At 35.2% G+C, this 23,982-nt stretch overlaps 1 long non-coding RNA gene across 1 annotated transcript; it reads right to left on the bottom strand.

Annotated features, from left to right (window-relative positions):
• Positions 1–18,475: 18,475 nt before the first annotated feature.
• On the bottom strand, positions 18,476–19,581 carry LOC149989212 (uncharacterized). The gene is made up of 2 exons (XR_016502782.1): positions 19,005–19,581; positions 18,476–18,908 (listed from the first exon to the last, which is right to left on the bottom strand). It is a non-coding gene; the product is annotated as an uncharacterized LOC149989212 (long non-coding RNA).
• Between the last annotated feature and the right edge of the window lie 4,401 nt (positions 19,582–23,982).

The raw sequence follows: 23,982 nt of genomic DNA, 5'->3' as shown, positions 1-23,982 counted from the left end.
CGGACTACTGCTTATAATCCGGAAGGGAATGCAAAAAGCGAACGCGGTCACCTACCGATTGTGAAAGCATTGGTTAAAGCTTGTAATGGGAAAGTTAAAGAGTGGCCATGGCTTTTGTCATTTGCATTATGGGCTGATCGAACAACACATAGTTCGGTGACAAGTTATATGCCAGTAGAACTTATGACAGGTCAAAAATCAATTATGTCGATTGAAGAAAAGGTACTTATTTGGAGTATGCTACCATGGGAAGATGGATTGACAAGAGAAGAACTTCTGGCTATTAGGATTCGACAATTGGAGCAAAGAACGGAAGATGTCCAGATAGCATTGGAGAGGTTAAAAAGAGCAAGGTTACAAAACAAGGCGCGATTCGATAAGCAACATCGATTGAGACCAAAAGCAATCGAGGAAGGTGACTGGGTACTTGTTTATGACAATAGTCTGGATAATCAACATAGTACTTTGCGGAAATTTTCAAAACGTTGGTTTGGACCATATGTTGTAACAACTGTTCATGATAATACGACTTACTCATTACGGGAGTTAGATGGTACAAAATTGAAAATACCAATTGCAGGGAAGAGAGTAAAAATATTTAAACGAAGACACGCAGAGATGAATATGGAAGACCTTAATGAAGGTACAGAGATTCCGCAGCAAGAAGATGAAAGTGATATGGATAATGAAGGTGACGAAGACGAACTGGACAAAGACGTAGGGGATATATTCTGAATCAAACAGCAATTGGGTAAATTGGTGCATACCGGAGGATGCACAGGTTCAGAGGGGGTGGATGTCGTGTTGTAACACGAGTATACAGTGAAAATAAAAAGAAAGGGGAATTTTATTAATATTTAGTTACCTCGAATATTGGGAGCATCGACCAACTCCAGTACAAATACTGAGTGGTCAGGTTCAGTGACTCCGTTACAGTCAGCCGGGGCATACTGGAATGCCCCGTTCGATTCCAATAATGGGAGTCAGCAGGAAGAGAAGGACCAATCCACACGACGGGTTCGAGGAGCCAATTGGATCCAATTTCGATAATCATATCCGGGTCCTCTTATCCAATATGAGACCTGAATTGGCCGGTCAACCCAATGCAGTCTAATTACGAGAAATCCAGGTCTTACTACGGGTCTTAGCTAATCTGACGTGAGGACCAATTTGACCCAATTACGGGAACATCCAGGTTACTACGGGCATCTTTACCAATATAGGACCTGAATTGGTCGGGCGACTCAATGTGGTCTCGATTACGGGGTTCGATTCTGTTTCAGGCTGTCCTGTTCTCTCTGCCGTCTCAGGGAACGTTGTTTTCGGTAAATGGATTTCTTAAAGGTAAAAACGGAGGAGAAAGCTTGGCGGCGAGAGCCAATTTCGGATCCAAGCTTGAGGTAGGAGCCAATTCCGGATCTAAGACGGAAGATTGAAGAAATTCAAAGGATAAGGTTAGGGGAGAATATAGTTTTAGGGAGGGAGGTTTTTTTCGGGGGGAATCGGGGGGAACGAGTTTTCAAGCTTTTGCAAGGTTACTAGTTCGGTTTTCATTGGAGGTTTTTGGAAGATCAAGGGAATTAGAGAGAGGAGCTTCATGCTTCGGGTCGGGGAAGGAAAGACATAGAATTTGGATTTTTCTTCTTCGTAGAGTTTTGGGGAAGACTGAGGCAATCGCTGCTGAAGTCAGTGTTGTAATGGTGAATCAGGATTTTTAAATGAAGTGGGTTTGAATACTCTTGACTGTTTTGTGAAATCGAGTTACGTCTGTGATTGAAGGATTAAAAGGGTGTCTATAGGATTGAGTATGCGGAGTGAATGAAATTTATTGGGTTAATCTAACAAGACAGTCAGTGGATACAAGATCGTAAGTACAAAGCAGTATTGAAGGTTAACAGTTTGGGTTGTACGGGGTTCTCTGTAACGTCTAGAGACCTATCGGCTGGGGCAAAAAGGACTTCGACAAGCAGTCGAAGAGCACCCGTATAGATTTACGGTACATTGTTGCAGTCGTTTATATTCCAGCAGTCAAAAACTGATAGACTGCTTGACTATCGGCGAATCTCCATACTACCTTCTACAGCCAAACGCCCGGCGCGTTCTCGAGCAGGAAAGCACGTAATACGACACCGTATGTAGTAATAACTGACCATGATAATGCAACTTACTCATTACGGGAGTTAGATGGTACAAAATTGAAAATACCTATTGCAGAGAAGCGAGTAAAAATATTTAAACGAAGACATACGGAGATGAATATGGAAGACCTTAATGAAGGTATAGAGATTCCGCAGCAAGATAAGAAAGTGATTTGGATAATGAAGGTGACAAAAACGAAGTGGAGAAAGACGTAGAGGATATATTCTGAATCAAACAGCAATTGGGTAAATTGGTGCATACCGGAGGATGCACAGGTTCGGAGGGGGTAGATGTCGTATTGTAACATGAGTATACTGTAAAAATATAAAGAAAGGAGACTTTTATTAATGTTCAGTTACTTCAAATATTGGGACCAATGACCAATTCCAGTATAAATACTGAGTGGCCAAGTTCAGTCACCCCGTTACAGTCAGCCGGAGCATACTGAAATGTTCCATTCGATTCCAATAACGATAGTCGGCAGGAAGAGAAAGGACCAATTCACACGACGGGTGAGCCTGGTTCGAAGAGCCAATTGGATCCAATTTCAAGAATCCAATCCGGGTCCTCTTACCCAATATGAGACCTGAATTGGCCGTGCAACCCAATGCAGTCTAATTACAGGAAAATCCAAGTGTTACTACGGGCCTCAGCCAATTGGACATGAAGGACCAATTTGATCCAATTTCGGAAACATCCGGGTCTTACTACTGGACTTTTAGCCAATATGAGACCTGAATTGGTTGGGCAACTCAATGTGGTCCCGATTACGGGGTTTCGATTCTATTTCAGGCTGTCTTGTTCTTTGTGCCGTTTCAAGGAACGTTGCTTTCGATAAAAAGATCTCTTAAAGGTAAGAACGGTGGAGAAAGCTCTGACGGCAAGAGCCAATATCGGATCCAAGCTCTGACGGTAGGAGCCAATTCTAGATCCAAGACAGAAGATTGAAGAAATTCAAAGGGTAAGGTTAAGGGGGAGAATAAGTTTCAGATTTGAAGAGGGTTGAGAGAGGGGGATCAAGGGAGAGCTTCATGCTTCGGGTGCGGAAAAAAGATAGAGGATTGGGAATTTTTTTTTTTCTTCATAAGGAATTTGGGAAGACTGAGGCAATCGTTGCTGAAGTCAGTGTTGTAATGGTGAATTGGGATTTTTAATGAAGTGAGTTTGATTACTCTTGACTGTTTTGTGAAATCGAGTTACGTCTGTGATGAAAGAGTTAAAAGGGTGTCTATAGGATTGAGTATGCAGAGTGAATGAAATTTATTGGGTTAATCTAACAAGACAATCAATAGATACAAGATCGTGAGTATAAAGCGGTATCGAAGATTAACAGTTTGGGTTGTTCGGGGTTCTCTGTAACGTCTAGAGACCTACTGGCTAGGGCAAAAAGGACTTCGACAAGCGGTCAAAGAGCATCCATATAGATTTACGGTGTATTCTTGCAGTTGTTTGTATTCCAACAGTCAAAAACTGATAAATTACTTGAATATTGGCGAATCTCCACACTACCTTCTACAGCCAGACGCCCGGCGCATTCTCGAGCAGGAAAGTACGTAATACGACATCGTCGCCTTGGCCATTTGAATGTGAAGAGAATGAAAGAACTCAAGACCATGGTAAGTGGCTTAGATCTTGGAAATACAAGCCAAAATGCAAAACAACTTGCATGTGAAGGGTGCATACAAGGCAAACAACAAAGAGCCTCATTTCCAAGGAGTGTAGCAACATGTGCTACCAAGTTACTGGAGATTGTTCATTTAGATGTATGTGGACCTATGAAAAATACAAGTATTGGAGGATCAAGGTTTTTCCTCACTTTTATTGATGATTATTCAAGAAAGATTTGGATCTATATTCTTAAAGCCAAGAGTGAATGCTTTTGGAGGTTTAAGGAGTTTAAAGCACTTGTTGAGAAATAAAGTGAATGCAAGATCAAGGTGCTGCGTACAGATAATGGAGGTGAATACATGTCTAAGCAATTTGATGTTTATTTGAAGAATGAAGGAATTGCTAGACAAACCACAACTCCATACACTCCACAACAAAATGGTATTGCTCAAAGAGCAAATCGAACCATTGTAGAAATGACAAGGAGTATGTTACATGCTCAAAACCTTGGCTATGAATTTTGGACGGAAGCTGTGGTGAATGCAGTGTACACAAGAAATAGGTGTCCAACAAGTGTTCTTGTATCAATGACACCACAAGAAGCTTGGAGTGGGAGACAACCTTGTATTTCTCATATGAGGAGCTTTGGTTGCATTGCATATGTAAAAACATCAGATTGTATGAGGTCCAAACTTGATGCAAAAGATAAAAAGTGTGTGTTTCTTGGTTATTGTGAAGGTACTAAGGTATATAGGCTAATGTGCTTGGAATCCAAGAAGATCATCAAAAGTCGTGATGTGGAGTTTTTGGAGCATAAGAGTGCTTGTGAGCACTTGGGGATGTGTCCAAGTGGGAGTAATGGTGTGTTTGTGGATACATCTTTGAATTCAGCAAAGACACAAGAAAATGAAGACAATGAAGATAATGAAGATGAAAAGCCAAAGAAGGTTGAAAAGATGAAGGCTCCTACAATTGAAAGGACCAACAATGAAAGAAATGAAGATGTTGAAGATTGGAATGATGACAATGATGAAGAGTACCAACCATTGGATGAAAAACGATAAGATTTAAGAGAGAAAAAGATTGATAAAGTGCAACAAGGTGAATGTTCTTCTACAAGTGAAAGGAGATAGCCCTTGAGAGAAAGAAGGCAACGTGGTGAATAGTGGAAGGATCTTATCTTCCCTCAAGTAAGTGAAGAACATGCAAACGTTGCTCTTCTTGTTGATCCATTGTCATTGTGTGATGCTATGAAGTGTGAAGATGCAATCAAGTGGGAGAAGGCTATGGAAGAAAAGTACCAATCTCTTATAGACAATGGTACATGGGAATTGACACCTCTTCTACCAAATCGATCTAGTGTTGGTTGTAAATGGGTGTTTAGGACTAAAAAAGATGCAATGGATGAGGTGGTGAGGCACAAGGCAAGATTAGTTGCCAAAGGATACTCACAAGTTGCTGGAATTGATTTCAATGAAACTTATGCACCTATTGCCAAAAACACCACTCAAGGACCAAGTACATTGATGTTCAACATCATTTTATATGAGAGAAGATTGAAGACGGAATAATAGGTCTGAAGTATTGTGCTACAAATGACATGCTTACTGATGTGCTTACAAAGACATTGGTCAAGGATAGACATCATGACTTGCTTTAAAGATTAAATTAAAAGCCTTTAGAATATTAATAAAGTAGGAGTGTTGAAGAACAACAAGTACTTGCTTACTTACAATCACATAAAGTTTAAGCATAGTATGTTGCTAATAATAAAAAGGCAGAAAAGAGGTAAAATAAATTATTGTAGTAGTATCGAGGCTTTAGTAAGATGAGGTAGAAATGGATGTAATATCAAATGGATGGAAGTTGCTTCATTGGTGCGCAAACCACCACCTATAAGTAAAGAGTGTTGGAGGTAAGAATTATCTTCCTCCACACTTCTATTAGAGTACAATCCTTGCTGATGCTAAGTGTTTGTAGCCTTTAGACTTCTTTTTCTTCAATAAACTTAGCCACCATAGCTAAATTATTTTATTATCTATGATAATTTTTGTATAAGAAGCTAATAGCATATTATTTCATAATCTTGCAAACAAAACTAATTTTTGAAATGAAAATCTTATTTTAAAAAGAACTAAAATTTTCACACTGCACCAACCAAGGTGCAAAAAAGACTTCTTTTTTACCATATAAAGGATAGAAATTTTGTTATTTTTGTACTTTCAATTTTTTTTACTTTGAAAAGAATTATAAAACTTTTTTATCACCATTTTGAATTTAATTTCCAAGATCCTCACTTTACAAAAAAAAAAAAAAAAAAAAAAAAAATACAAATTAACAAGTTTTGAATTCCTTCTTTTTTTAAGACTATTTTGAAAATGCTACACTTTTATTACATAATGATTTGAAATTTGGAGAAAGTATAGCTTACATGGTCTATTTTTACATACCCAAATCTTTTCAACAAAAATATGCAAAAGATATTTTCTATAAAGAAAAAAAATTGTACTGATCATGTTAGTATGCTCCAAAAATCATTATGTTTTCCACTTCAAACACAATCCATATGATAAAAAAATTTGATAAAATCACTACTTGTTTTTATAATACTCTAAATTAAGATCCTAAAATTGAAGATTGAATCTAATTATTTTATTTTCATTTCAAGTCTAAGAATGAATAAGGACAATTTCAAGGTCTTTTTTAGTGGAACATGGTCATAGAATTTTAGGGGATAAACAAACTTTAAGCATTAAAAAAAAATCATTATATGTATCTACTAATTACTAAATAGAAGGGAAATGATTGAAAATAAATGACAATTTTGAACTTTGTATAGATGGAGTAGAAGGGTAGTAATAGTGTAGAAAATATTATTCTATAGTATGTACTTTTTGATAAGAGAAAGAAATTCATGATAATAAAATTAGTGAATAGTTATTAGATACATTCAACTAAAACAATTGTGCACTATACAACAAATAATTATGACAATTGTTGATTGAATGGCTTCCAAATGAATTTAATATCCTTTATAACATTCAAAAAAACTAAAAATACTAATATTATAATAAAGTAATGATAAAAATTAATTTCTAAGAGTTATCAATAATTCACAGAAGAATAAAGATCCACATACAAATATCAAAGACATGGATAATATATATTTAGATTAAAGTTTATAAAATTTGATATCTTAATCTGTTCATCCATGTATTTTTCAAATATAAATTTGAATAAATTTATCAAGCCTTCCACAATGCTTTCATATAGCCATATCTACTTAATATTTATACTATACATCTTAAATATACTTCTATGCATTTTCTAATCACTTACAATTTATATTTCATGTTGCTTTGGAAATCGCATACCTAATAGATGTATTTGAAAAGTGCCATGAAGTATTTACACAGTTGGGCCAATATTTGTGTACTACGTATTGTAAAATGTCAACTATAAAGAATATAATATTTTTTGATGTTGAACATGTGACTGATTAAAGAATTACAACAATAACATGTTCATGATCCTCATTTTTTTAGAAGAACAATGTATTAGAGAGTGTTACTTTTTATATATTGATAAATAATAGTATATAGGAATGATTGAGTAGGTATTATATCCATGCATTTTATGTGTGTACTAAGTTGGTTCATTCCTAATTGTTCATTGGTATATAAAGTGGACTATTGATAGGTAAACAAATTATATGTGAGAATTTTTGAAAATATATTATATAAAATAAATTTAATAAAGATTTTTTTGTATTAAAATACCAATGTATATAGACTTGATAATATATATGTATTGATAGACCTACATAATGCTAAAACAACTTATGCTTTATATGAAAAAAAATATTGTGAGCGATATCAATGGTAGCCAAATTTTATATGAACAATAATTTCCATCAATATTTACAATGATGTGCATTGCAATCCAAAACATTATTAGATTGAATTATTTCAAAGTTGGTTCATATTGTCAATCAATTTACATATTAAAAACCACCAACTTTTACTAAGCGTGAAGAAAATTTGAAGCTTATGAAAAAAAGACAATGAATTAACAAGTGTTTGTTTCTAGCATTATAAATCCTTTAGTGTTATTCATATTCTACAAAGTCTTATAAATCAAAATTTGATATTTAGTGATATCAAGAAGGAAGTTGAGAAGGAGAAAAGTTTCCTCAAATTTGTCTTATAATCTTTTCAAACAATAGCCAATATTCTATATCTAGTAGTAATGCCTTATAAAAAAGATATTTTTAAAGGTGGTATATTATAATTATAGAAAATACTTGCATTTAAGTACAATCAAAATTTTCTAATGTACATCTAAGCTTTTATAGAAGAAGTACTGAAAAGGCTATATTCATTATATTGGCGATTTTCATATTGCCGATTATATTATCTCTCTTTCACCAATTTGTATTCTTTTCTTTGATCATGTACAAATCTGACAATCCTATTGCATTTACATAATAGAATATTTAAGGTAAAAAAAAATTAAAAAAGCTAAAAGTGCTTGAATTGCACTTAAAATTTGCATCTAAAAAGTTTTGTACAAAACTACCAATGGTACAAAAAACCGCCAACACAACTAATATAAATGTCTTGAACAATTGGTATTTTGATGGTTTTTGATATTTTACACATATTGACATTCTTTTATAGGATGAACAAGACAAATATCCTTTTGAAGATATAGAAGAAGAAGAGCTGCAATATTATTCAAGGATATGTAAAGAAGAGACTGATTTTGTCATGGAATCACATTTCATACCAATATATAATAAATGGATGGAATTTGTTGAGTCAGGGGAAGCATCAAGATCCACTACTACTCAATATCGGAAGAAGAAAAGTAGCCTACAGTATGAGGCTTGGCTATTGCTATGATATTTTGTTCAAATGGCTATTATCTTCTATACTAGCATATTTTTTTATCTCTTAAACTCATACATTCTAACATATAAATCTATTATATATTAACATCTACAACTGGGCATCCATCTTGATCTTCAAGACTTCTTATAACTTTATATCTTGCGAGCTTGAAAACACTACAACAATACTTACTAAAGTTCATGAAAATATAAAAGTATTTTATTACTAATTTTCAATAACTTAGCAACCACTTACTTACCTTCTTTCTCTCTTTTGTCACATTCTTCAAATGTACATTGGATTGTAGAATTCCTTCTTTGTCTATGAGTGCACTTATTTTTTTAGTCTACAAATTCATAATGAAGTCACTAATAATTAGATGTTAAAAGTTGCAACATTTAAATTAGGTTGTAAAAATTATCATACAACATATACCTTATAAAAAAATCACTTATTTCTTTTTGAAGTGTTACAAGAGCAGGCATTAGTATGTACTGTAATTGTGTCAATACTCCAGGTTGAGCATCTGATATTGAATTGATTGGTCCACTGTAATAGTCTCCAACATTAGGTATCCCACTTGAAGTACCAACTTCAAGTGAAAGATTGCCTATGTGCTCTGTCTTCATATGATTCATATGTGCCATTAATTCTTAAAATTATTCATCTCGTCTGCAAGATCCTTTAGCTTGTTCTACCATGTATTTCAAAAATGCATTTGAAGGGAGAATTTGTCTTGGCTTAACATCCATCCCCTTCATTGCAATTCCTTTTGGCATACTATTACAAGCCTCCGTCTTTACTATAATTGTAGGATTTTGTGCAATATCTTCACTCCAATCAAACCTAGTATCAAGTTTGTCATCATCATCATCATCACTACTATCAAGTGTAATGATCTCTTTAGATTCAGCCAGTATTATAACTTTCAAGGCCTTTGATTGTACATAGGTCGATTTTGAGTGATCTGATTCAAAATTTTCCATCTCTACAGTAGGCATACTAGTTTTTTTTCTTTTCCAAAATGGCATCCTTTTATCTTTTTTTCTTCACTTGCTTTCCAATTGACCTTGCTTGATTTACCATCTTCTCTTTCCCATGATTAGAATTGTCCTCACAATTCTCTCTACTAATAACATCATTTTCCAAATCTTGCTCTTCTATCTCTAAAATCCTTTCCATATTATTTTTTAGATAATTTGTACGTTCTCCTTCCATGATTGCTGCAGACTTTGCCTCTTTGAGATCTTATTTTTTCTTCAATCCCAAGTTTGTGATATAACCCCACTTTGAGACTCTTCTAGGTAGATATATATGTGGCCATTGTGCTTTTGCATCTATTGCAGCCATAAAATACTATTCTGCATCTGATTTTTCAACATAATACATAACATCTATGCCAAACATTTACAAAGTGTAATCACAAACTTAGAATAAATATAAATACATCTCCTTGAAGTTTTGAACAAAAGCACAATGCTTTGAAACAAACAACATACTTACCACAATAGCCATAAGAGGTTTTATTTCTACAAAGACAAGTGCACATAATTTCTTGCCTCCTTCTAAGGCCTTTATCAAGAATCGAAGGTAAACTTCCATCCGTAGCTCAAAAACATATTCATGCATTGATCGCTCTTTGTATACTTGAAGGCTGTTGTACCGAGGATTAAGTGGCACATTGATATTTTTTGGAAATTCATACTCTAACATAGGTACATGCTCCATTTCTTTTGCAAGCCAAAGACCTCATTTCCACAATGGAAAATAAAGTGGACAATAATATTTTCCGTTATTGGAGGAATCCCCTTCTCTTTCCATCCACTCAAATAACTCGATTTTTTCACTTCATAGCCTAGAAAAAAAATTCTCTCCAAGCGACTAAGAGAAATCTCTTGATCAAAAGTACAAATGATCATTGATACATGTGCATCAAATATTAATGGATGTAAATGATATAGTTCATCCATTGTATTCTTCCATTTGTAATATTTATCTGGAATTTGTAGATTCTATAGAAAATATCGCATATCCATGATACAACATGAAATCTTGCCATCAAGTAGTACATCCACATCTACATTCTCTATAGTACCATCAGCCAAATGGTGAAAGGCATTCTCAAACTTATATGATGTTTTCTTGGAGCCTATAGTTGATTTGTCATATGATACAAAATAGAAAGTAGATTTATTCTTTGATGCCTTCTTTCTATTCTTTAATATTATCTTGTCATACAAAAACAATGATAATTGCCGATAAATAAATTATCTTATTTTAAAAAATTATAAGACTATTTGTACATATGTACAAAATTTTTATTTATAATACAATGACATCTTCAATCTTTGAGAACATTTTGCATCTTTTAAAAATCAACCAAGCAAAAATCATATCCGATGTTTGACTTGCAATCCTCTGACACAATAGGTTTATCTTTAAAGTTCTTTATTCTCTCTTCTATCAAAAAAGGTTCTCTAGCAGACCTGAGAAGCTCATCTATATGTCGGCCCGTAATAAGATGTTTATCCTTGAACATCTTCCAAGCCTTCCTTTTCACTTCTCCATTAGAATCTATTAGTGGTTTTCTCCTTTCATTGTTCTTAAGTGGACCCAATTTTTGATGCTCTTCATTGAGTGATAAAATTGTGTTTTTGTTTTTGTTTTGTTTTTTTTTTTTTTTTTTTTTTTTTTTTTCCTATCACACCAATCTTTCGTTTTCTCACAACTTGGATGCTTCAATGGTTGTTTGACCAACCACACAATTGGATGATCATCCAAGATCTTGTCAACTAGTTTTGTCAATGCCTCATCTCCCATATTTATCATGCACCTCATTTGTCCGCTTGGTAAGGGCTTGTATACATATGGCATGACACCTCGCTTATTGTCACCCCTCGAAATTGCATTCAATTTGGTCAATGTATCAAGGTCTATAAGTGTTCTTTCTTCAAGGTCATCAAAAACTCCTTTCCACTTTATAAACATGGCATCACTTGCCATAATCAATTTTTCTCTCTCAACTTTTTAAAGTCTTTTTTTGGCCATCTAATATTGGATTGAAATGCTCCTTTGTAACTCGATACAAATATATTCCATACTTTCTTCTGTAATTTTTTCTCACTTGAATTTGGCACCATATTTTTCTGGATTCATTGAAGTCTTCCATTTTCAATCCAAAGCTCTCTGCAATGATCGATTGTCTTTGGTAAGCTTGAAGTCCAATGTCCAAGAAGATTAGGCTCATTGAATTTTGAAGACAAATTGTTCAGTTCATGTTCAACATCTCTCCAAATAACATAACATTTCCATGTTTGAAGTTTTGCCTTTAACTCCAAATCTTTGTTGTATTCATCCAAACAAATCTCTTTACTTGTCATGATACTATGTTGGCCATTGATAATAACAAATTTTTTATTTTGTACACATTCATTCCAATCTTTAGGGCATTGAAACATGGCTGGCATAACACACATGGTTTGTTCCACAAGGTTGATAGTAGTTGTGAAGTACTCAATCTGCTTCTCTATCCCTTTAGCTTCTAACTTGTGAACAACATCTCGTTTTTCAGAAAGAAATAAACAATCAATATTTAAGTTAAAGCATATCTCCCTTCCAAATAAGTACAAATGGTCCATTGACTTCTCAAACTCTTTCTTCTCTTGTACATTTTTCACTAAATCCAATTTCTTTTGTTTAATTCCATCAGAATGTATGAGAATTACATCATTATCTTTCTTTTTGATGGCCAATTTAGCCATCAAATTTTTCCATGTGCCATCAAGATTTGTGCTTAAAACCTACAACAATATGAACATATACAAAATGAGACAAATAATCAAAAGATTTACACAAATATATTAAACATTTATATTTATTGTGGCAATAGTTTTGCATATATCAATTATTTCGTACACATATGTTTTATTAAAAAAAAACTTATTCATGCCTGCAATAAAATAAACTTATATATTTATTTTTGAAGATGAACATACCTTGCCCATTGTTGCACTATTGTCACAATACACTAAAACTTGTATCAAATTTTTTTGAGTTTGAGGCTTCACTTTAGAACTTGATGCTTATAAAATTAGTGATTCTCGTACATCACCATCATTTTTACTCTCATCAATGAGGTCCTTTTCTATATCACTATGTATAGGTCCATATTGTTCTTCATCATCGTCCTCAGTTGCACTGCTATCTTCATCATCATTCCTCTACATCTCAATATCTTCAGACTTGTCCTTTGTTTCTTTGCTGTCATTGCCACTATCCGTCCCACTTCCACTACTATTTGAGCACCTCATTGAAGATATAGAATCTCTTTCTTGAAGAAGAAATGGTTGGACTCCTTTCTTCAAAGGTTCACAATTTTCAGAGTCTACAATAATTTTTTTTTCTTTTCTCCTCTCAAGACCTTTTATCTTAAGTACAAGGCTCTTTGGCTCCAATCTCATAGCCTCTTCTGTAGCACTTATCATGGATATGATACTCTTATCCTTCGGACTTGAAATTATTTCAACAACATTTGTTTTGGGTATGAAATTTTGTGGTTTTGGTCTTGCAAATACTTCTGAAGTTGCCGCATAAGTGACTACACTCTTAGTTCTTTGATTTTTTCTAGTCCCAAGTGTACTTGTTGTCTTTGAAGCTCTTTGTCTAGGAATCCCAACATCAAATATTTGCATCACACTTTCTTCAATAGGCATTTTGGTACTCAATGCTTTATCCTTGTAAAAACCTTCTATTGCTAGAAGAATGCCTCCCAAGTAAATATTGATAGTGCATGTATCTCCAGTATGATTCTTACAAATAGAAACCACTTTCTTCAACTTTGTTCCTAATCTATTATAAGCCTGTGATATGTTATCAATACACTCTTTCAAATATTGACGATCAAACATTTGATCCTCATGTTTGATCACCAAAATTCTTGTCGTACCTGAAACCACTGAGGTAAGTTCCAAAAAAATTGTGCCTTTCCAATACTGAGAGGTAGTGACCCTAAAATCATCTATCAGGGTCCATTTCTTCCTTATCGCTGTAGTCTTCCTTTTTTCTAGAGGCTACATGTTCCACAGCCAATTTCAAAGAAAACCATCCATTTTCTTCAATAAAATCCATCGACCATACTATGTTTGTTTTGAAGTAAATGAGTGGAGACTTTCCAAAAACTAATTTGATATTAGTTTCTCATTCGACATCCACCTTATTTTTGAATATTGTAGAATAAAATGCTTTCAATCTAGAGTCCCCCATGAATTTTGCTATAATCTAATACAAAGAAAATATGCCACAATTCAATACAATCAAAAAAATTAATTAGCTCAAATTTTGAACAAATGTTCAAAACTTTTAAAACCTCTAAGCTTGCTATTAATTATTTATATTAATTTTTTCTCCATGTTCTATTGTTTAATGTCTACAATAAGTTTTCTATGTAAGTATAGAGAATACATAATCTATATATATATGTATATATATATATATATATATATATATCAAATATTACTAAATATTATGCCAAAGAAAATTATTTAAACTTTGAAAGAAACCATGCTTATAATCATGTTGATTGTAAAACAATTTATTTTACTTAAAAATTTAGCAATGATGTCATAGATTAATTTTCTATTTTGATTAAAAAAGTTCAATTTTAAAAATAAAATTCTCTATAATCTTAAAATATGGACCATATAAAATTAAAATTTGTGAAAATATCACAATGGATTGGAAAATTTTTATTAAATTTTAATTAATATGCAATTATTTGTAACTGAAATATTAAGGTCAAAATGTTCAAATACACACCTTTAACTCTCATAAATTATAACTTCAATATATCAAAGGGATTGTCATAATAAATTGCTACATTGCAAGATTACCAAGATCCAACTCCAACAATTGTTGATGGAAATGCACTGATAGGCTTTTATATGAAATAAAGAAACCTCCAATTTTGTAGATATCCAAGGCCAAGTCTTGAAGTTTGGTAGTTGAGATAAATTATAGAGTCCACCAATAATCCTTTGAAACTTGTACATGCATATTTCAAATAATTAGCCATAAAAAGTTTAAATAAAAAATATGAAAGTTGATAAACTACAATTAAAATAAAAATAATGTTGACAGTGAGTTAATCTTCCATGCAAGTTACTTTTTAATAATTGACTTTATATTTATTCTTTGCACCATCTTTGCATTATGGCTGAACATATTTTTAGTTTAGATAAGTTCTAGTCATTTCTTATATATATTATGCCAATAGTCTTGTACAATTGCACAAAATATGACCATAATTCACATGATCATAGGTTAGTACAAATGCTCAAAACATGATCCTACTTTGCATGACCATGGTTTTGTACAAATATTTAAAACGTTTAGTTGAAAAAATTAGAAATGTTGAATTTTTATATGGTATTTAATTTCCATTACAAAATAACATTATATTATATATTTATTCATTATATATATGTAGGTATTCCAGATGTTTATATATATAAAATATATAAATAAAACTTACATAAATCCTTAGTATTCAGACACATCCCAATCCATTGGGTTCAAACTAAGGTAACTGGATATGATGGTCCAGGTTCCATATGCTTGTGCCTTGCCAATTTGCTAGCTGTGAGACTCCAGAAGTTGAATCCAAAATTTGAGACTCCAAAAAGTTGAGCGCTACCCCTGGATTCGGTTTATCTGCACATGCCAAGGCAAGGTCGGAGAACAAACCTAAATTAAATGCAATGTACTACCTCTCAATATCCATTATTGTAAAATACAGAGAACGATGTGGGGTAATGAATAGACTATCGATCCTCAAAGCTCCAGAAAGAACCACCACACAATGCTACTTAGTTCCTACAGATTACAATTGGAAGGACAACTGAAAGGATCATATAGTGATCCCATTGTTGTCCAAACTTTCGTACAAATTAATGAATATGTACTCTACAGTTAATCATAGTGAAACACGCACAAACCAATGTCAACATCCTGGGATGTTCCCTTCCTAGCTCACACCACACTTTAGGAGAGATTCCACTAAAGGCAGCTCCCGTTTCACTGTATATTGTAGATCAGCCATCACTCATTGATCGAGGTCTTCAATCAGCTATCTAATTAGCCACCGCTCACTGACCGAGGTCTACTGAATATCGCTGGACCAGCAATGTAGTAAACAAGACCAACATGTGTACGAGCTGAAAATTTAGCACTCTTGATGTCTAAGTGGATCACTGATTTTGGTGCCACCAAGCACATGACTCCATACAAGTGTTCATTTGATACTTATGAAAAGATTTCAATAGTAAATATCTTCATGGGAGATAATGGCATAGTACAAGTTATTGGAATAGGCTCCATTGTTATAGAGATTGTTGTCAAAGGCCAAACCAAGACGAACAAATTGAAGGACGTCTTACATGTGCCAAAAATGAAGAAAAACCTCCTCTTGGTGAATAAACTTGTTTTACATGGTTGTAAAGTGAAATTTGATAAGAATGGATGTTTCGTGAAGACATTGAAAGGAGATCATAATGCAAAGGGCTTTAGAGATGGCAACCTCTACTTCATCAAGTGTAAGAAGGTGAATGAAGTTGAAGTGGTGGTATTTGCTGAATTTCTTCAATATCAAGACAAGTTTGGCATTTGGCATCGACGCCTTAGTCATTTGAATGCCAAGAGTATGAAGGAGCTTCAATCCATGATAAGTGGTTTAGATCTTGGTCATATTAGTCACAATGCTATGACACTTGCTTGAAAAGGATGCATTCAAGGCAAACCACAAAAGGCCTCATTTCCAAATGGAGTTGCAACACATGCAACCAAGTTATTGGAGATTATCCATTCTGATGTTTGTGGACCTATGAGGATGCCAGCAATAAGAGGTGCAAGATATTTTGTCACATTCATTGATGATTTTTCAAGAAACGTAAGGATTTTCTTCCTCAAAGCAAAGAGTGAGTGTTTTACAAGGTTTAAGAAGTTAAAGGGACTTGTGGAGAAGCAATGTGAATGTCAATAACACGACAAATAGGCCTTTGCTCGAAATAGCTCAAACTGGGCATTCTTTGGCTAGCTCTTGCTCCATCACCAAACTCTGCTTAGCATGCACAACTTCTCCTCTGGCTCGCAACACAATACTGCTACAATATTGCTACCATTTCAACCTGCTAACTTTGCGACCACATTAGATCTGTTTTGGATCTCTCCCCACAATTGCTAGCACTGCATCTGCAATATCCTTTGCTTGATAAATCCACTCATCTCTCATCTACTCACTCTTCACTTAGCACATTGTTGGACCACGCCACACCATATACACTACAACGCTTCTTTTTGCAGCAATGTGGTCCTTCGAAGCTCGCTTCCAATTTGAGATCCAGATTCCTATTATACTGCTAGCCTAAACAGCAGGCTCTCCTTCCTATCTCGGGCTTCGCCACCCAAGACCGCACCTACTGTCTTGGCCCAATCTCGCACTCTTTTCGATCTAGTGCTCGGTCTGACTTCTGTCCACAGTGGACCCTCTTCCAACAGCCGCGCCTCAAAGTACGACGTGTTGTGCTTGTTTAAAGACTTGCTCATCACCGTCTGCACTGTCTCTCCAGCATCACTATTGTTCAGCCACGTCAGATCCGCATTGGTTGTTGCAATCTATTTTGCCTTCTCGTAAAGTCACAACCTTCGCATCACTACCTCAAGTTCGCCATCGAATGTGGCCATTCACTGGTAAGCGACAGATCCTACTCCGATCACATGTCGGTTGCATGCATGTGGCTTCCTTTCTGTGGACACGATGACAACCTCCGCCGCCCGACACAAAGACCTCGGGTATGGCTCTCTCTCGGTGTAATCTCGCAGCTGCCTCTCACAGAAGCGTCAACCTACCTTTGATTCTTGTCAACTGCCGCTCACCCTGCACTACTGTGTTACCCCCCCCGCAACAGCCTTCTAATATTCCTGATCTGGATCTGGCCCAAAATACCCAGTAAGCTTCTTGCGCCGCGCGGCTTTCTCTAGGATAAGTCCGTTAGTGGCCTTGCCCCAGTTGCATCGATTAACTTTCATCCAATTCCATGGATTGCACGTTGGTCTCATGATGACAATGATTTTTCATCCAAAAATTAGATGACTATTGAAGACTACTGCCCTTGAAACTATGAGCCCTTGCAGTCCACCTAGCATTGTCATGTGACGTGGCAGGCATCGTGTTGACGTGGTATAGTCCACGTGGCATTTCAAAAAATATATATAATTTGGAAATGTTAAAAATGTATAAGATTAGAGGTTAAATTCTAATTTATTGCATACCTTGCATTGTCATCCAACGTGGCATCTTGCAGACATGGCACAGTCCACATGGCATTAAAAAATAAAATTACAATATTTACATTTTAGAAGTTAAATTTTCAATCTAATTGTGATCTATTTGGTGCTGATGTAGCACAATGTAATATAAAATATAACAAATAGAACGAATTGATAAAAATAAGTTTCATATTTCAAACATATATTATCACAATACAATGTTGGGGTTTAAAATTACAATCCTAGTGTACATGTTATGAGATTGAAATTTTAGAGTCTAGGTTGTATGATTAAAAAAATAAGGCATGAGTTGTGATTTTACATTTTTAAACATATGAGAATATGTTTTAGAATAAAAGTGAATGCATGTAAGGTTTTAGAATTGAGGGTTTAGGGTTTAAGATTACAAGAGTGTCCTAGAGGTTTTTGATCCTAAATATCTCTCAATTTATCATAGTTTTTTCCATTCTAAAATTTTGCCAAGGCTTATATTGTTCCAAAGACCTCTATAAATGTTTTTGTTTTTCAAAAATATGTGTTTTATTTTTCGTAATTTAGGGCTTATAAACCCTAATTAGAGTTTAAAGACCCTAATTAGGGATCTGAGTTTCAGATTTGAACAACTTCAACTCACATTTGAGTCTCTCTATGCATACCAATTTTGTAGCTAAGGACGAAATAAATCTCAAACTTACTGTAACTTGCACATCAAGGGATTTGAGATCATTCAACAGTAACATGGAAATTTTGCAACTATCACCTGGCAGTGAGGAGCGAAGTGTCTCCAGCAGAGATGTGGCCAACACTAGAAATACCCCACAAGCTTGGCCACAAATCCCTGCAATCCACCTTTTTTTGCAACACCGATTCTTGCATGCTCTCTACGAACAACTAGATGTGCACAGCTCGATGGTAATCTCCATCTGTATGCACCAAATACCTTGGGACCTGAAAACAAAAAATGCTTGTAAGCATGTGGACAATGGTGGAAAGCTATACTAAATCAGGACACAGGGATCAAGGGAGGAGATCAGGATCACAAACCTCTTCCGTCGACCTTCTCCCCCGTCGTATAAATCACATGCACACCGCACTAATCACATGCAGCTCGAATAAATCCCCCCCAATCCACCCTCACATTCTCAGTTTCGGCTCACACCGTCGTTCACTCTACGAAACCACTCCACGAAATCACTCCCCATCACCTCATTCTGCTATTCACGCCTCCCCTGCAGAATACAAATATCGCAAATACGACCATCATCCATTCAACCACGCCCCCATCACATCGATTTTGCAAGACATGGCGCTACTATCTATATCAGCTGAAACCAACACACACCCGTTTGGGTACGGAACCATTCCATGCCCAAATCTACACCTGCCTCCACATCCCTTCGCCCAGTTGCAATTCCCAATTACAAGAACACATCTATAATTTACTCATTCACACTCTCCCAATGTACTACTGTGCGAATGCTGCCAACCCAACTGGTGGTTCCGTCTAAGTTACAGACTCTCACAGCTCACAGAAAAATAAATCGATTCTATCGCGCCATCCTAGTTTCTGGAGGTGAAGTTGGTGGCATACGCCCATGCGTTGTTGGCCACCGAGCCGACCAAGTGGTCGTTTAAGTTCTCCAATGGCCCCTTTCCAGTTACAATTGCCTGCACGAAGAATCCAAACATCGAGAACATCACCCGTTCTTAATCTCCTTCACCTTCAGCTCCGCCAAGGTGTTGGGGTCGTCAGCCAAATCTAAGGGGTCAAATGACCCTCCCGGATAGATGGGGTATCTTCGAGAAAGATCTTTGTTGCATCTCCATGCTCTTGAAAATCTATCGATCGCAGAATCTAAGAAGGCTCTCTAGACTCCTCGTCTCCTCCAAATCGAAAAAACTTAAGAAAAGACGAAAAAGGTTATGATAGGTTGAAATGACAACGGTAGTCGGAGCCGATTTTGTGACAATGCAGTAGACACAATTTTCTATGCGTGATGATCAAGAAAGTTGTTGTGCAACTTATTGCCAAATGGAGGAACAGAGTTACCACCAGACTACAATTCGGCTCTTGATCTATATGGAATCTTCGATGATGAATGCCTTGCAATTACCTTCAAATGTCTACATCCCAAGTCTCGGCAGGACTGCGGATTGTGGAGTGTCTTACATTGTGCAAGATTCATCTCTATCTCTTATCGATCTAACTACGCTAGTCTGATGAATATTCAGCATACATGCTCTTCCACCAGCGATTGCAATTGTGTCAAACTACAACACTGATTCAACAAAAACAGAGAACAGTTCCAATGTGAAGCTATACAAATCGAAAAACGATTGCTAAGTTCTGGACAAATTCTGCATGATCCAACCTTATTCCAATGGCAACACTGTTGAGTCAACATGTGGCAGCAACAAAACAAGCAAGCTTGGTGGAGATGTGCTTTTGCATCATGTGCGAAGGAATTGACTGGAAAAATTGTTGGTATTCACAGGGTATCGTAATTAATGTGTACGTATACGGAGCTCTTGGTGACATATTTGTGTGTGCATATTGATACATATTTGTTTGTGCATATTGATACATATTTGTATGTATAGTAACTATCGTGTATGTATTAGCATCGGATTTGTATTTATATGTGCTAGATAAACAGAATCATCCAATTCGTGCACGTTTGGGAAGTTGAGAAGTGGATGTTTTTGTCATTGTTCTTCATTTTATTTTCTCCATTTCTAGTTTCACTTCTACTATTTTACTTTCAGTTCATGTTCTTGAACAAGAGAATTCGGATTAAATATAATATGTAAGATTATAATACAATAAACTTAATATAATAAAATAGCTATTCTACAAAAAAATAAAAATACATATGTTCCTAGACTCCACTTCAGCGTCTACTGTCTTAGGAGTAGGGGTCTGATGAGACGTCCCATTGACATATACCCTGTTGATTTCTTTGTCCAAATATTCCACCATCGTATCTAACGTCTAAGTCCCTTCTTACCAACGTTGCCTTCTTATCTCCCTCCAATACAAAGCATGCAAATTCTATTGTTCAGAATCCATGTGCTAAAATTCCACAATATAATTCAAACACGACTGGATATTTTTCTTCGAATTTGAGATAAAATTCCTATAACATACTGACCACTACAACTTAGTAGAATATTGTAAGACAGAGCAAAACAAAGAATGTATTGTAGCAGATTTGTATACAAGAAATGATGTGAACTTTGATAGATTTGCAACCACACCGGATTTAGGGTTTAGGGTCTTTAGAATTTAGGATTTAGGATCTTTAGGGTGTAGGGTTTAGGATTACAAGAGAATTCTAGAGGTTTTTGATCCTAAATATCTCTCAATGTATCACAGTTTTTTCCATTCTAAAATTTTGCCAAGGCTTATACTATCCCAAAGACTTCTATAAACATTTTTGTTTTTCAAAAATATGTGTTTTATTTTTTATAATTTAGGGTTTTTTAACCTTAATTAGGATCTGAAGATTCTAATACAAGATTTGACTTTCATATTTGTTATGATGTGAGAATTGTGTATAGAGTTGAAATGCGTACCAAATTCCACTTAGCCAAAACAAACACCAACAGACGGGTCATTCACTTGGTCTAGGTTTGGCATTGCCCTCGATTTATCTACTCTCCACCTGCTCTACCATCGGCTCTCCGTTGTCGTATTATGTGCTATCTTGCTTGAGAATGCACCGGGCATCTGGCTGTGGAAGATAATACAATGTTTTGCAAGTATCCAAGTAGTCTAGTGGATTTCAACCATTTAAATACAAACTATTTTGGATTTCAATGTAGAAGCATAATTCCAATACAAAGTACTTAGAAATACTATTTTTAATAACTTCAAGCTAGTATAAGCACAAATTCTTTTATTACTTTGTTAGTTTTATTTTTTTTATTAGTATTATTTTTTTTTTAATTTTTAATTTTTAATTTTTTAATTTTCAAACCCTAACCCTAGATAGCGAGCTTCAACAAGCTATAATTCTCAATTTGACCATTCGATTATTGTAAAACTTCTACTACTAGTGTCATTGCAAGTCTTCTAAATGCTTAAGAAGTTTCAATCCAATTCAACTTACAAATTGCAAGAAAACACTATAAATCCACACTAATGTCCATTGACCACCACTTAGAAAGTTGATGACAAACTTTGAATTGCAATTTCTCCTTCTTCAATTGTTAATTCTCATTGAAACTTTGTGTGCAACTCTGCCTTTAAGTCTTTGACTTATTATGCTAAAATTCACCTTATTCCAGCTAGTAGATCTCTAGATATTGCAAAAACCCTAAATAACCCCAATCTGCCAACTTTTGATACTTCTTTGCACTAATGATCAAATATCCTCTATCCGTACCATTAGATTAATACAAAATTTTGCATGCACTTGGCATATTCAACCATCTAGACACCTCTAAAATTTTAAATACAGATGCTTCTCTAATTGCACAAAACAGTCAAGAGTACTAGCCCTAACTTTATTGCAAAAAACCCAAATCACCAATATAAACAATAACTTTGAACAACAATTGCAAAGTCCTTCCAAACCCTATGAAACTAAGTCTTACACCTTTGCATAGAGCTTCAAGCTAGCTCTCCGATCCAAAATCTCAATCTCCAAATGCCCCCATATTTTGCCCTAGGCGGCCGTTTTAATAGCCAGGGGTCTGATTTCGACCTTGTCTTACAAACGGCCGACCCCTGGGTATCAATCTAACCTATCTTATGGGTTGTATAGCCCAACCCTACCCTCAACTTAACTTTAATATCAACCATACTAGTAATTTACCTTCTCTATCCTATTTTTACCATTTTTGGCCTTTCTAAGGCAGTAAAAGAGTTACTACAGCCTAGAAGGTAAAATTACTAACTAATTCTTATCTATTAGCTATTAAGAGAAGAAAATAAATTAAGAGGCTTTTTATAAAGCCATGTTTAAATGTCTTAAATTATTATTGAATCAAGATGATTAGATAATAATTAAATTTTTTTTTTATTATATTTTTACAATATAGTCGTGTTACAACACGAAACTATCCTCGTTCTCTTCCACCTGCCATTGCTCGTTTTGATCCCACCATTTGGATACCTTCATCGGCATCTCGGGTACGCGCTATGAGCACTAAGGCAACGGCAATGGAGCCGTCATGTACTGTTGCTGCAGCGACTACATAGTCAATGTCAAACGTGCACGTCGAATCTCCATCATCGACTTCTGAGCACACTCCCTTTGGTAACGTCAGTGCCAATCCCTGTTGCATCTCCGAGTATAGCCTCCAATGCTCTCTCGCGCTTAGTATCGACAACGTTGGTATCAAGTTCAAACGATCCAAATGCCACTAATGTACTGACACCATCGATAATTGTACGTGTGTGCCCAGCCCCCTAGCTTGTACCACTTGCTGTGGACCAGATTTAGGGTTTAGGATTATAAGGGTGTCATATAGGTTTTTGATCCTAAATATCTCTCAATTTATGATAGTTTTGTCGATTTTGAAAATTTGTCAAAGCATATATTGTTCCAAAGACCTATACAATTACTTTTGTTTTTCAAAGTTATATTTTTAATTTATGAGAATTTAGGGTTTAGAAACTCTAATTAAAGTTCTAAATTTCAGCTTTATTAGGATGTGAGATTTGTATATAGTGTTGAAAGAAACATACCTTAATTGTTGATATTTGACTCCAACTTTTGCTTGCACCTTTCTTCCTCTATAATACACTAATTTGGACTCCAAATGCCAACCCTCTCCCATTTCCAGTGCCCTTCTCTAATTCCATGTTGTTCTTCATAATAATTCCATGTTCTTCACGACTGCCAACATGTCTCTTGAAAATATTAACGATGCAGATTAGGATGGCGCAAGCTATTAGAAGAGAGGAAGAAAGGAGAGAGAGAGAGAGTGTGTGTGTGAGGATTAATTGAAGATCCACCAATACTGGGGCAACCATGATTTTGATGCTAGTGAGGGACTTCTATCCGCCCTTGGA

Source organism: Physcomitrium patens, chromosome 5 (genome assembly GCF_059467195.1).
Source record: "Physcomitrium patens ecotype Gransden chromosome 5, ASM5946719v1, whole genome shotgun sequence".
NCBI classification, from domain to species: domain Eukaryota; kingdom Viridiplantae; phylum Streptophyta; class Bryopsida; order Funariales; family Funariaceae; genus Physcomitrium; species Physcomitrium patens.
Note: the sequence above shows the minus strand (reverse complement) of the source record. Positions and strands in the feature narration are given on the sequence as shown.